This window comes from Sciurus vulgaris, assembly GCF_902686455.1.
Source record: "Sciurus vulgaris genome assembly, chromosome: 7".
Lineage (NCBI taxonomy): Eukaryota > Metazoa > Chordata > Mammalia > Rodentia > Sciuridae > Sciurus > Sciurus vulgaris.
In genome coordinates, this window is record NC_136467.1 from 63,598,284 (window position 1) to 63,614,174 (window position 15,891).

The following is a 15,891-nucleotide window of genomic DNA, read 5'->3' on the forward strand; positions in this document are numbered from 1 at the left end:
AAACTAGGGGAGTTTAAATTTTTAAAAACCATTTATGATTGTATTTCTTTGTATATTCATTTATATATACACATACACATATATATATATATATTGACATCAACCTATCAATGTTTTCATGCTTATTTTGGTTATTTCAGGTATTTTTTTTAACTTATATAAATTGATAAGTAAAATATTTTAAAGGATTCATGTATTTATTGTTTTATCAAATGGTCACCCTAATATAAAATAAAATGCTTTTCTTGGGGATGGGCCAAATTCTAAAGTACTTTGTTTAACTTACTTCTCCACAACTTTTAAATTTTTAGTAAGTTCCAAATAATGAAAATGTGTTTGAGTATTAGTATCCATACATCCTTTACTTAGATTCACATTTGGTAAAGTTTTGCCATACTTGCTCTATCTCAAAATAGAATGTATTTTAACTTAAAGTACACATATTTTTTTAAAGTTAATCATTCTCAGCATCAAAATGAAGCTTGGGTTTTTAAAAAAATATATAAGAAAGACATAGGTATTCAGAAATAAAAAATAATGCAGATGAGCAAGATGTTTGAGTTAGCTTTTTCACTGCAGCCAAAAGACCTGACAAGAACAATTTTAGAGAAACAGAAGCTTATTTGGGGGCTTACAATTTCAGAGGTCTCAGTCCATAGATGACTGACTCTATTACTCTGGGCCCAAGTCATGGCAGAAGGTGTAATGGAGGAAAGCAGCTCAGGACTTAAAATAAAAAAAATTAAAAAAAAAAAAAAGAAGAAAAAGGACTTGGAACTGGGAAGCAGAAAGAGCTTTTGTGGGATACCTAAGATCCAAATCATAACATTTCATTGGGCCCCCAAATGTTCACGCCCATCTCACAATGCAAAATACATTTAATCCATTTTCAAGAGTTTCCATAGTCTTAACAATTTTAGCATTCCCCAAAATTCCAAGTCCAAAATCTCCTTTGAAACTCAAGGTACACTTTCAGCATGAGCTCCTGTAAAAATCAAAACCAAGTTACATGTATCAAATATATAAAGGAACGTAGTAAACATTTCCATTCCAAGAGGAGAAATAGGGGCATAGAAAGAAGAGATGGGAGCAAAGCAAGACTGAAATCCACTTGGGCAAACAAGTCTTGTAGCTCCATATGCAGCATCTGTAGCACATGGCATCATGGTATTCTCTTCAGAGGGCTTGCATTTGGTTGTTGGCCTCTCTCTTGGCTTGTCTGTGCTTAATTCCTGTAGCTTCCTTGGCAGATGTTTCTTGGTTCTGGCATTTCTTAATCTCAGGGGTTTCTAATGCAGCTTCATCTTTCTTCTTGCTTGTCCATGCAGCACCCCCTCAGGGGCAGCCCCCAGGGACTCCAGTCCTGGAGCACTTTACCTAGCCTCCTAGACCTTCTTTTGGAATCTTGCTGGTAGCTTCCATGACCTCATATCTCTATCATCCTGTATTCCTGCAGAACCAGTACCATGTGGTTGATGCCAGTGTATGCTGCCATCTTGAGCAGCAGCCTAGACTCCTGGGCTGGCTTTAGCAGTCTCTGAGTGCCTGCCTGGGTGGCTGAGCATGAGAAACAACTTCCTAGGCTTCCCTGTGCAAGCAGGATGCCCCACTGGTCTCTTCTCAAGGGAATTTTTACTTTAAGACCCTTGAGTGTGAGGTGGGTATGGTCTTGCCAATTTCTGAAATGCCTTCAAGACTTGTTTATGGGGCTGGGATTGTAGCTTAGTGGTAGAGTACTTGTCTAGCACATGTGAGGCACTGGGTTCAATTCTTAACACCACATAAGAATAAATAACTAAAATAAAGTTATTTAAAATAAAAACTACTATTGTTTCTTGGTAAAGAATTTAGCATTTCTATGGTGGCTGTAATGTCTTTAACCATACCTTCCTTTGCCCAATTTTACTCACAGTTTTATGCCCAAACTGCAGGTTTTTCAAATCTGTCTGCTTCACTTTTTGCTCCTAATTATCACAATAAATTTGGCCAAAAGCTGCCAGCAATATCCATGTCACCTCCTGATGCTATGCTGTGTAACAAATCTCTTCCACCAGATTAAAATGTCTATCACCTTTAAAATCAGCCTTACAAAAAGTCGTAGGACATTGGCAAAATGTAGACATTTCTTAGCCAGAACATAATATGAATGGTCTCTAGTCCAATTTCCAATAGTCCTTCTCTGAAACCCCACGAGCCCTTATCTTTACTGTTCATACTCCTATTGGCATTCTAGTCTTCTGAGCTCACACAGAAACAGCCATTAAACTGTTTATGACATTCTAAAACTTTTCCAGCTTGCATCTCTAAACTTTTCAAAATTGCTCCCATAAATTCTAAAAAGCTCCAAAAGTTTCTGAACCACATGGTCAGTTTAGTCACAACAAGGACCCCACTTCCCAGTACCAATTTCTGTTTTAGTCAGCCTTTTGATGCTGTGACAAAAAAGACTTCACAAAAAACTATTAGAGGAGAAAATGTTTATTTTGGGGCTCATAGTTTCATAGGTCTCTGTCTATATATAGCCAACTCCATTGCTCTGAGCCTGAGGTGAGGCAGTCTATCATGGCAGATGGGTGTGGTGGAGAAAAGCAGCTCAGGGCATGGAACTGGGAAAGAGAGAAGAGAGAGCCAACTCTCCTCACCAGGGACAAAATATTAACCCCAAGTCAGTCCTCAATGACCTACCTTCTCCAATGACATCCTATCTGCCTACATTTACCACCCAGTAAATCCCTATTAAGGGGTTAATGCACTAAGCAGATTAAAGCTCTCATAACCCAATCATTTCATCTCTAAATTTTCTTGAATTGTCTCACATATGAGCTTTTGGGGGACACCTAATATCTAAACCATAACACAAAAGGAGCAATATAAAGCAACATAAAAAATATCCAAAGAATAAGAAAAATCAACTTCATTCTTTATATATTTATGTATATGTATTTTTTTACAAAAATGGAATTGCATCATTTTATGTGTTTGTGTGCATTTATATATATTTACTTACATTTTTCAGTGTCAATGGACATATTGCATTGGGTTTTTTTTGAGGGGTACCAGGGATTAAACTCAGGGGCACTCAGTCACTGAGCCATATTCCCAGCCCTATTTTGTATTTTATTTAGAGACAGGGTTTCACTGAGTTGCTTAGTGTTTTGCTCTTGCCAAGGCTGGCTTTGAACTTGAGATCCTCCTCCCTCAGCCTCCTGAGCCGCTGGGATTACAGTTGTGTACCTCTGTGCCCAGCTTATTGTGTAAGTTTTTAAATCACCACACAATATTCCATATAAGTCTTTACTATTTTTAAACTAATTACTCATCATCTGCAATTTTAAGCCATTTTCTACAGAAAGATTTTATAATAGGATGAAATTCTAATTATATTTTAAAGCAGTATTTCTCATCCTATGTATCAGAATTACCTGTAAGTTAATACCAAAGAACAAAAGCCTGAATGTTTTCTCAGATACACAGATGATAATCAATAATGGTGTGTGGCGGGAAGGAGAAAATAGAGGTATTTTGGACTAGACAAAGGGGAGTGAAGGCAGCAGAAGGCATGGTTTTTATTGTGCCTACTGCTTATGATGTGGATAACAACAGTTTAACTATTCATCCATCCAATGACATCTGTTTTCTCCATAGTATTTTTAGCAGTTATGCATTCCAGTAGTCTTCTTGGGTTGCCATAACAAAATTCCACAGACCAGGTGGTTGCAATGACAGGAATTTATTTGCTGAAAGTTTTGCAGGCTGTCAGTTCTAGAGCAAGATGGTACTGGCAGATTTGGTGGCGAGGGCTTTCTTCCTGGCTTGTAGACAGTCACCTTCAGTCCTTTAGTCTTCCTTTTTGCATGTATAGAAAGAAATCTCAGGTGCTTTTTTCTTTTCTTATCAGGTTAGGATTCCACCTTTATAACCTCATTTAACTATAATTACATCCCTAAAGATCCCATGTCCAGTAGAGTCACAGTGAGCGTTAGGGCTTCGGCATAAGAGTCTGGGGTTGGAGAGACATAGTAGTGTTCAAAGCACAGATAAAGCTTTTATAAAATATGTTGTCCAGGTTTTTGCGTGAATGTAAGTTTTCTTTTTTCTGTGATAAATACCTGGGAATGCATTGGCCAGATTACATTGTGTTGCATGTTTAGGTTTTTTAAAATTTTAAATTCTTTTTAGATATACATGACAGTAGAGGGCATATTATACATACACGGAGTATACCTTATTCTATTTAGGATATCATTCTTGTGATTGTACATGATGTGGCATTTCACTGGTGGTATATTCATATACGAACATAGGAAAGTGATGTCAGATTAATTCTATTGTCCTTCCTGACAAAATGTTTTCTAGGGTAACTGTGCTATTTTATATTCCCATCAGCAATCCAATGTATTCTTATTTCTCCATGTACTAGCTAACTTGATATTGTCACAATTTTTGTTTTTCTTTCAGTCCTTGGTATGTTTATTTTTATTATTTCTATTTTTATTTTATCCATTCTGATTGTATGTAGTGATTTCTCATTGTCATTATAATTTTCATTTTTATGATAGTTAATAAATTGAAAATAACACATTCAAATGCAATGTGTACATATAGTAAATAAATTGATTCCATATAACTTTAGATAACGAGTCTACTACACATCATGAGTTGAGTGGTAATACAAACCTCAGGAAAAAATATAGATGTTAACAAAATGCCTAATAGCTTAGTAGGTGCTTTCACTTGTATCTTTCTAAATTCTTCTTCTTCTTCTTTTTCTTATTATTATTTTTACAAAATGCATTTTGATTCATTGGTACACAAATGGGGTACAACTTTTCATTTCTGTGGTTGTGCACAATGTAGATTCATACCATTTGTGTAATTATACATGACATAGGGTAATGAATGAATCTGATTGCTATATTCCCATCCAAGTAAATGTAGAATAGATTTTTCTTAATTAAATTTTTTATTAACATACTAATACAATGTGGTGTTTTGATGCACGTATACATTGTGGAATGATAAAATCAGGCTAATTAGCATACCTATCACTTCAAATACTTACAATTTATTTGTGATTAAAATCAAGTCCTCTCTTATGGCTATTTTGAGAAAATGGATCATTTCTATGGAAGGATTGAACTTATTTCATAATCCCAGAGGATGCTGGAAGCAGCACATCAAGATAACATTCCATTTTCTTTTTGCAAAGGAATTCTGGGCAGTCAGGCTAGGGGCAGGTTACAGCATGGTATCTCTTGAGTTTTAACCCTGTATCAAGGAGGACTATCAGAAAACAGTGTGGAAGGATGATGCTGTTCAGAAATCTGCAGATTGCGCTTGTCAAGTTACATTTAGGGTTATGCTCTCCATTTTCCTTCTACGGATGCTTCAAAAACATTCTTATGGAACAGGCTGCATTATCTGAAGGGGTTTTTTTTATAATTTTTTTATTTTTACAGAGTGCATTTTGATTAATTATACAAAAATGGGGTACAACTTTTCATTTCTATGGTTGTGCATGATGTAGAGTCATACCATTTGTGTAATCATTCATGTACATAGGATAATGATGTCTGTCTAATTCCACCATGTTTCATACTCCTGCCCCCTCCTCCCTCTCATTTTCCTCTACATAATCTAAAGTTTCTCCATTCTTCTCTCACCCCCACTCCCATTATGTATCATCATCCACTTATCAGGGAAAACATTCACCTTTGGTTTTTTGGGTTTGACTTATTTCACTTAGCATGATATTCTCCAATTCCATCCATTTATTTGCAAATGCCATAATATTATTATTCTTTATGGCTGAATAATATTCCATTGTGTATATATACCACAGTTTCTTCATCCATTCATCTGTTGAAGGGCTTCTAGGTTGGTTCCACAATCTAGCTCTTGTGAATTGAGGGGCTATAAACATTGAAAACTCTACCAGAAAACTTCTAGAACTAATAAATGAATTCAGCAAAGTAGCAGGATATAAAATCAATGTGCATAAATCTAATGCATTTCTATTCATAAGTGATGAATCCTCTGATAGAGAAATTAAGAAAACCATTCCATTCACAATAGCCTCAAAAAAAAAAATATATATATATATACTTGGGAATCAATCTAACAAAAGAAGTGCAAGACGTCTATTATGAAAACTACAGAACACTAAAAGAAATTAATGAAAACCTTAGAAGATGAAAAGATCTCCCATGTTCTTGGATAGGCAGAATTAATATTGTCAAAAAGGCCATTCTACCAAAGGCACTATACAGATTCAGTGCAATTCCAATTAAAATCCCAATGATGTTCCTCATAGAAATAGAGAAAGCAATCATGAAATTCATTTGGAAAAAATAAGAGATCCAGAATAGCCAAAGCAATCCTTAGCAGGAAGAGTGAAGCAGGAGGTATCACAATACCAGACCTTAATCTACACTACAGAGCAATAGTAACAAAAATGGCAAGGTTTTGGCACCAAAATAGACAGGCAGACCAATGGTACAGAAGACTCAGAGATAAAAACCACATAAATACAGTCACCTCATACTAGACAAAGGAGCCAAAAACATACAATGGAGAAAAGATAGCTTGTTGAAAAAATGGTGCTGCAAAACTGGAAATCCATATGCAGTAAAATGAAATTAAACCTCTATCTCTCACCCTGCACAAAACTCAGTCAAAATAGATCGAGGACATAGGAATTAGATCAGAGACCCTACACCTAACAGAAGACAAAGTTGGCCCAAATCTTCATCATGTTGGCTTAGGATCAGGCTTCCTTTACAAGACTCCCAAAGCACTAGAAATCAAAGCAAGAATCAACAAATGGGATGGATTCAAACTAAAAAGTTTTTTTTCTCAGCAAAGGATACAATCAATAATGTGAAAAGAGAGCCTGCACAGTGGGAGAAAATCTTTTCCACACACACTTCAGATAGAGCCCTAATCTCCAAAATTTATGAAAAACTTACAAAACTTTACATCAAAAATACAAAGAACCCAATCAATAAATGGGCCAAGGAACTGAAGAGACACTTTACAGAAGATATATAGGCGATTAATAAATATTTGAAATAGTGTTCAGCATCTTTAGTAATTGGAGGAATGCAAATTAAAATAACTCTTAAGATTTCATCTTACTCCAATTAGAATGGCTGTTATCAAAAACACAAGCAACAATAATAGATGTTGGCATGGATGTGGGGGTAAATGCACACTTGTACATTGCTGCAGTCACTCTGGAAAGCAGTGTGGCGAATCCTCAGAAAACTTGGAATGGACCCACCTTTTGATCCAGTTATCCCACTCCTCAGCTTATACCCAAACGACTTAAAATTATCACACTACACTTGTATCTTTTATACCAGATGGGATCTTTTAAGTATCAGGGAAAGTGCTTCTGAAGATGGTGGGTGTTGTCTTTTTTTTTTTTTTTTTTCTTGGATCTTAATTGCATGCCATTCCTAACCAACTTAAGGATTTTATGTCCTCTTCCTGACTGTTACATTGAATACATCCATCTTCTTAAAGTATTTTGTAATTTGATGTAGACATTCAGGAGAAATTTTAATTGCTAAAATGGTTTGTAAAAGTTTCAATGTAAGTGGGTTTTGTACTTTTTTGTAATGGGAATAATCTAAAAAAATTAGATGGGGGTCTCTAGATTAGTCCGATTTCGCTGAGTTGGCAGTTACAGAAGTCAAAGTGAAAACAACAACAAAGACAATTTATTGGCATTTCTAACTGAATTGTCTAGGAGTAAAGCTGCCTGTATTCCCATCTTGGAAATATCTATTGATGTCATTAGATCTTTTCCTGCATCATTATCTCTTCTTCATTCTTTCTCTCTTTATTTCCTTATTGTTTCTCTTTCCTTCCCTTTTACCTTTCTCTTGCTCATATCTCTTTGTTTTCTTATTCTTTTCATCTCCTGATTCCCAGATTTGCTTTCTCCATACAACAAGGGAATAGTATATGTCAGAGGCCCAAACATTTGTTTTCTCATACTTCAATCCCAGAAAGAAGAGTTTTACGACAGGTTCTGCCAAGAAAAAAATCTCCTGGGATAAAGTTTAATTTTCCTGACAGAGGTTAACAGTTTATTTCTGAACTATTGCCTTTTCATTTGGTGGAAGTGTGGGGTTCTTCTTGATAATGATGTATATCCTTATTGTCAACTGCCATGAGCCACTAGGAATGAAGGAGGAGTTTCCCATAGCAAATGAGGATAATATTATTATTTACAGAAAGAAAAGATAAAATATTTGAGTAGTTATATGATAATGGGGGAAATTTTATTTTTAGTTTTATTGTCATGGATTCATTTATTGATTAGAATCATAGCAAAGCATTGTTTTTCTGGAATCTTGAATAAATCACTCCAGAAGAAGGATCTAAAATAAACAGACTTTTGTTTCAAAATCAGTGAAAATTAATAGTTTGGAAACCTATTGCCTGTATGATATAAGTTCCTTTAGAAAATCAGGTGATTACATTTCTGGTAGGATTATGTTTTAAAAATTTGATTTGAAGCATTAGAAATTTAGAGAATGAATAGGATGAATAGGTACTTCTTTTTCTGTATAAAAGTTTCATTTTTCTTATGAATCTGTAGATATTCTTTTAGTAACTAATGCACTATGAATGTAAAATAGGATATATCCCATACATGTGTGTGAGTTATGTGCTTTCCTTTTTTTTCTTTTGTTAGTATTATACATTCGATACCTGGAAACTTGGTTCTTTCTGTTTTCCTTCCCTTATGTGTATTGAGTAGATCTAAAATATTATAAAAAAAAAATAAGGGTTTTCAAGCTTTTTAATTCTTATCATTTCCTAGCTGCTTTGATACTATTATCATGTATTTTAGTTTTGTGTTGTTTTAGATTTTATATTGGACATTGTTGTTATTAATTTATAGTGAAGAATTATTTGGATTTACCTTTAGTTTTTATCTATTCAATTAAAATTCTACCCAGTGCTTTCATAGTGTATCACTTTCTCCAAATTTTCAATAGTGAAAATGTGGGGGTAGCGAAAAATCTCTTAATTTTTGTTAATCTAAATATCCTTTCTTTTTTACTATTATTCTTGAGATATTTAATAGAATTTTAAGTTTACAGTTTTCTCTTAGCACATTTAAGATATTATTTGATTGTCACCTGCTTTTCCTTTTTTGCTTTTGTGTTGTCTGCAGTCTTATGCCTTGTTTTAAGATCTTATCTTGGCTCTTGGAATTTTGCCGTTTTCCTGGAAAATCATGATTTATAACTTTCTTTTAAACTTCCTCTCTGTTTTCCCATTATATTGGAGGTCTTTCACCAGCAACTGAAAGTAGTGGGAAGAAAAAAAGAAAAAGAGGACTTTACAAGTTTTGATGCTTCTGTAACTTCGCAGATATGTTAAATGACATGAAACAAAAACAGGAACAAAAAAGAAATAGAGAATGTATCCCTTACCTTCTGTGAACTTACAGCATTGTTGGGATATAAGAAGTCATTTGTATTGAGTATTTACGTACAGTATGAAATGCATCAAGTACTAAATCAACAGTTCAACCTCAGTGTAATTTTATATGGAAATCTTTGGAGGCTTAGTGAAGACTTCTTGTAGAACATGAAACTTAATCTGTTTCTTTTTTTGGGGGGTGGGTGCACCAGGGATTTAACTCAGGGGTACTCAACCACTGAACCACATCTCCAGCCCTTTGTTGTGTTTTATTTAGCAATAGGGTCTCACACAGTTGCTTAACATCTTGCTGTTGCCAAGGGTGACTTTGAACTTGAGATCCTCCTGCCTCAGTCTTTGAGCTGCTGGGATTATAGGCATGTGCCACCATGGCCAGCTAAACTGTTTTTTGACTGCTTGTTCTGTGGGCATTGAGTTTTATCAGAAACAATGGCAATTAATTTATTTTTTTAAAAAAACAAAACTGCTGTGGGGTATATAGGAAGAATAGGTCCTAATTTCTTGTCTTTTTGTTACTAGGGATTGAACCCAGAGGTGCTTTATCACTGAGCTAAATCCCTAGCCCTTTATGCTTTGTATTTTGAGACAGGGTCCCACTAAGTTGCTTTGGGCCTTGCTAAATTGCTGAGGCTGGCCTCACACTTGCGATCCTCCTGTTTCAGCCTTCCAATTCACAGTGTGAATTACAAGTGTGTCCCACTGTATCCAGCTAATTCCTAATTTTATGTTGAAAAGTTTGTGTGGACCTGGCATACCATAATAGAGATTTTGTCTTATGTGTGTTGCTTTTTGTGTGAAATCTTCAAAAGTAATTTTTTTATAAAAATTTTTTCACTGTCGGGAAGGCCATCATTTTAGTTATTAAGAGTATTGTTTAAGGTATCACTATGGAAATTATGAGAAAAAAACAAAATTCTCACATAAACTTAAAAAGTTAAATTTTCTTTTCAAAATAAGAATATTTTTGTCTTGATTTTTGTCTGTATGCCTTAACCTCTTTAGGTTTATAATACTATAAAGTCTACTGGGAGCACTAGCAAACAACTAACTAGGAAAAGGACACCAGTTGCTTTGAAAAATACCTGCTCAACTACAGAGAGAGTTATGCCTCTAGCTAGGAGTATTCAGGCAAAATAATTTTCTTTATAACTATATACTTCATTGATTTTATAGCAGGAATTAGAATAGAGAAGATTAAAAGTTTAAAGGCACATTGAGCTGTCCCAGAATTATAATTTTAGAACTTAAATAAATTCAGAAGTCTGAAAATTAACTTGTAATGTGGGAATTTTAAATTGCTTTAGAAATGCTTTAGTTCCTATCTTGCAGTATATCTGTGTGTTGTGGATTCATTGGCCTGTTAAAATACACAAATACATGGTATGATTGTGTTGCTATTTATGAAACCCTTTCCTTATCATTATTTGACTCTGGAAATATGTATTGATTGATTGTCTTTGATAGTCTCATGATTTATTTATTTATCTGCATATGTTTTACACATGTTTTGTTAGGTTTATATCTTTTATTTCATGTTATGTTTTCTCATGTCATTCTTACCCCCAGAACGGGTAAGAATGGGTAATCCCATTCTTACCCCTCTTTCCCTCCCCCATTTCTCCCTGTTTTCCTTCCTCTACTCTACTGGTCTTCTATTTGTTTATTTATTTATTTTAAATTGGTGCTTTATAGGTACACATAAGGCTGAAATTCACTGTGGTATATTCACATATGTACATGGCATAATTGAGCCAAATTTGTTCTGCCGTTCCTTCCTTTTCCTACTCTCTTCCCTTCTTCTCTGTCGCCTTTCTCTACTACAGTGATCTCCCTTCTGTTTTCATGGGACCTCCACCCCCACTTTATTTTTCTTCTTTTGTTCAAGCTTCCATATGTGAGAGAAAACATTTGACACTTGAATTTCTGAGTGGCTTATTTCACTTAGCATAATGTTCATAATGTTCTCCACTTCCATCCATTTACCAGTAAATGTCATAACTTCATTCTTCTTTATGCCTGGTTAAAAGTTGATTGTGTATATGTACCACATTGTCTTTATCCATTCATCTGTCGGCAGGTACCTGGATTGTATTGTGAATTGTGCTGTTATAAACATCAATGTGGCTGTATCACTATAGTATGCTGATTTTAGTTCTATTGGATAACTACTAATGAGCAGGATAACTGGGTCATAATTCCATTCCTTTTTTTTGAGGAATCTTCATACTGTTTTCCAAAGTGGTTGTACTAATTTGCAGTCCTGCCAACAATGTATATGTTTTGTAATTTTCTGGTAAATTTTTCTGAGGTACCATTTAATTTCTGGTTACTATATTTTTCAATGATAGATTCAGCTTTTAGCAGGTGCATAAAATAAACTTTTGATATCTAAATTTTGTATTTGTCTGCTTTGTCAAACTTTAATCTTATTTCTGCTACTAAATTTGCTTATAGAGTCTTGAGTTTTTTCTGTCATCATGTATGATCTGTGAACAATGGCTATTGTGTCTTTTGCTTTCTAATCTTTAAATCTTCTATTTATTCTTCTCTGTTGATGAAGATCTATAGGATATTGGATAAAAGTAGCATTTTTTTAAACAAATTTTATCCAAAATTTGGATGTGCAGTCCCAAAGGTTTTTTTTTTCCAGTTGAACTTTTATTCTGCCATTGATGGGATGATGCACATGACTGTATGGGAATGTGTATTTTGGTAATTTTTATTTTCCATTTCTGTATAAATACATAGTACATGTATTTTATTTATTTATTTATTTATTTATTTATTTATTTTTTAAATTTTATTGTAAACAAATGGGATACATGTTGCCTCTCTGTTTGTACATGGCGCAAAGGCATACCATTTGTGTAATCATAAATCCACATACAGTAATGTTGTTTGATTCATTCTGTTATTTTTTCCCCCTTCCCCCCACCCCTCCCACCCCTCTTTACCCTCTATACAGTACTTTCTTCCTCCATACTTGCCCCCCTCCCTAACCCTAACTCTAACCCTAACACTAACCCTTCCCTCCCCCCCATTATGTGTCATCCTCCACTTATTAGCGATATCATTCGTCCCTTGTCTTTTTGAGATTGGCTTATCTCACTTAGCATGATATTCTCCAATTTCATCCATTTGCCTGCAAATGCCATAATTTTGTCATTCTTTATGGCTGAGTAATATTCCATTGTGTATATATACCACAGTTTCTTTATCCACTCATCAATTGAAGGGCATCTAGGTTGGTTCCACAGTCTGGCTATTGTGAATTGAGCAGCTATGAACATTGATGTGGCTGTATCTCTGTAGTATGCTGATTTTAGATCCTTTGGGTATAGGCCAAGGAGTGGGATAGCTGGGTCAAATGGAGGGTCCATTCCAAGTTTTCTAAGGAATCTCCACACTGCTTTCCAGAGTGGCTGCACTAATTTGCAGCCCCACCAGCAATGTATGAGTGTACCTTTCTCCCCACATCCTCGCCAACACCTGTTGCTTGTATTTTTGATAATCGCCATTCTAATTGGGGTGAGATGGAATCTTAGGGTGGTTTTGATTTGCATTTCTCTTATTACTAGAGATGTTGAACATTTTTTCATATGTTTATTGATTGCTTGTACATCTTCTTCTGTGAAGTGTCTGTTCATTTCCTTAGCCCATTTGTCGATTGGATTATTTGTATTCTTGGTGTAGAGTTTTTTGAGTTCTTTATAGATTCTGGAGATTAGTGCTCTATCTGAAGTATGATTGGCAAAGATATTCTCCCACTCTGTAGGCTCTTTCTTCACATTACTGATAGTTTCCTTTGCTGAGAGAAAGCTTTTTAGTTTGAATCTATCCCAGTTATTGATTCTTGCTTTTATTTCTTGTGCTATGGGAGTCCTGTTGAGGAAGTCTGGTCCTAGGCCGACATGTTGAAGATCGGGACCTACTTTTTCTTCTGTAATCTGCAGAGTCTCTGGTCTGATTCCAAGGTCCTTAATCCATTTTGAGTTGAGTTTTGTGCAGGGTGAGAGATATGGGTTTAGTTTCATTCTGTTGCATATGGATTTCCAATTCTCCCAGCACCATTTGTTGAAGAGGCTATCTTTTCTCCATTGCATATTTTTGGCGCCTTTGTCTAGTATTAGAAAGTTGTATTTATTTTAACATTTTCCTCTCTTGTTGAAATTTTATATCCTGCCTTAAAATCTATGTAAGGTTAAAACCAGGAATTCTATGATTTAAAGATATCATTTTGTCCCTCTTTGTAGAATTGAAAAAAGAAAAAAACCTACTTAAAATTGTCATTCATATCAAAGTCTGAATTTTTTTGAGAGAGCTAAAATTTGGTGAAAATATTCGATGATTTACTCATTTAATGTCACATTGTTATATTCAGATGAATGCAATTAATTCATTTCACTAAAATAGATATGAAAATTCTGTATTTTCTTAACTTGGTTATTTAAAATGTTTAAACATTTTAAAGGGACTGGTTTAAATAAGGTATTTTAAAATTTATTTTATTCAGGAAATCATTGCCAACTATTTTGTTAAGTTTTGAAATAGACACACACACACACACACACAGACATATATTGATCTGGGTATTCTAAATAAGTTGTTAATACTTTCTTTTATACTATATCTTTTTTGATATTTTATTATTGATATTAAATGAATTCTTGAAATGATAAATTTTTCAAATATTGTGTGCTTAAATGCTAATGAAAATAGTTTCATATCTTTAAGAGAGTTAAATTGAGAATTCTTTAATAATGAAAATTTTTTTAAAGGAGATGCATATTTAAAATGACATCCTTGCCAGATTTTCATGAAGCCCTGGGTTCAACCCTACCACTGCAAAAAAAATTTTAAAGTATAATTAAATAATAATAAAATGACATCCTTGATTTAATTATTTTGGGAAATGTTAGTCTTATGTATTATAAAAATTTAATAATTTTCCCATAATTCTACATGAATAACATTTTGTAGATTGGACCATATAAGTGCTCAAATACTTTGCCATTTTTTAAAGATTTTGAGAAGGATCGTGGAAGTAACTTAAACGTTAAAATCAGAGCTAAAGCCAATTATTGCCATAAATATCAGCCAAGAAACTGAAAATGACATTTCCAGTGGGATTCAACAGAATTTAACAGAAGATCTTATGGTTCAGATTTATTGCCATGATTAGAGACACAGCTGTTTCTCAGAAGGCAGATCCTACAATTTGGGCCAACTAGAGTGTTTGTAATACCAATTAAATAATTTTAAGCTACAACACCTAAATGATCCTGGAGGGAAAGATGCAATATTCACACAGCCAGAAATAGTTAGTCTCTCTTATGAACATAATATATTAACATCATAGAAAACACCAGATTTTCAGATACCATGTTTATTTCAGCTTTAAGCCTTTGTGTACTTTAACTATAACACTGATTTTGTGAAACTAACCTTCACTTATTATGTTGGCTCTGTCTAAAGACAAGTATACCAAACCCAGACAACTCAAACCCATATTTACAGTTAAACAATGTCTTTTACTGTTGTCACATATACTGTTAAAATGACTGTTGACACAGCACTATAGTGAAGGTATTTGAGTGACATTGGACTTATGAATTTTTGTTAAAAATGTGCTGGTGAGAGCCCTGGATGACTGATATGTGGAGATAATTATGATTGGGCAGCCAAAGCTTTATGTTTTTAAATCTCCCCCATGGCAACCTTGTTTTTCTTCAGTTTTCTGCATTCAGCCTTAGCTCAAACCATAACTCTCCCAGGAATACAAGAGCATCTTACCCCGCTGCCCCAAGAAGAGGTTAAACTCCCCTCTGACTCCTATTGTACCTTAAATTCTTGTTAAATGTTTTTATTGTTTATGTTTTTCTCTTATCATGTTTTTTCTTCAAGGGCTGTAATATCTCCGTATTTATCTATTCATTATCAAGGAGTAGAATATAGACAACATACCTATTTATCTAATCTTTTTTTTGAGTATGTTTCTTAGATGAACTGTTTTCAATGTGAGGAAATTTTTATGAATTGGCACTTATAGGCATATTGAATTTTTTCAGTTTGTATTTTAAATGGTATAAATGGATTCAGTCAATACAAAAGGATTATGAATTAGCTTGCAATTTCTAATTATTCTAACTGTACTTATTTCTTTGTAATAAAATTTGGCACGGTTTCATTTTAGAAAATAACTTGATTTTTCACAAAATCTTACAATCTCATTTCCTTCAGAGATTTAATAGTGGATTGTTTTCTTGAGGTGTTTTGTTACTAAGATTTAATTTCCTTCTAACCAGGTTGTCTGGTTCAAAATGAATTGTTATCTTGAGACATTAAAATACATGACCCTTCAATAAGTAGAAAATAAGTTACCATGCACAGTCTTTCATGTCTTAATTAACAGAATGTAGTAATTTT

General features: G+C 34.1%; 1 protein-coding gene across 1 annotated transcript in view; it reads left to right on the forward strand.

The window, feature by feature from the left end:
• The window catches only part of ASCC3 (activating signal cointegrator 1 complex subunit 3), a 449,567-nt gene that overhangs the window by 95,231 nt on the left and 338,445 nt on the right, over positions 1 to 15,891 (forward strand).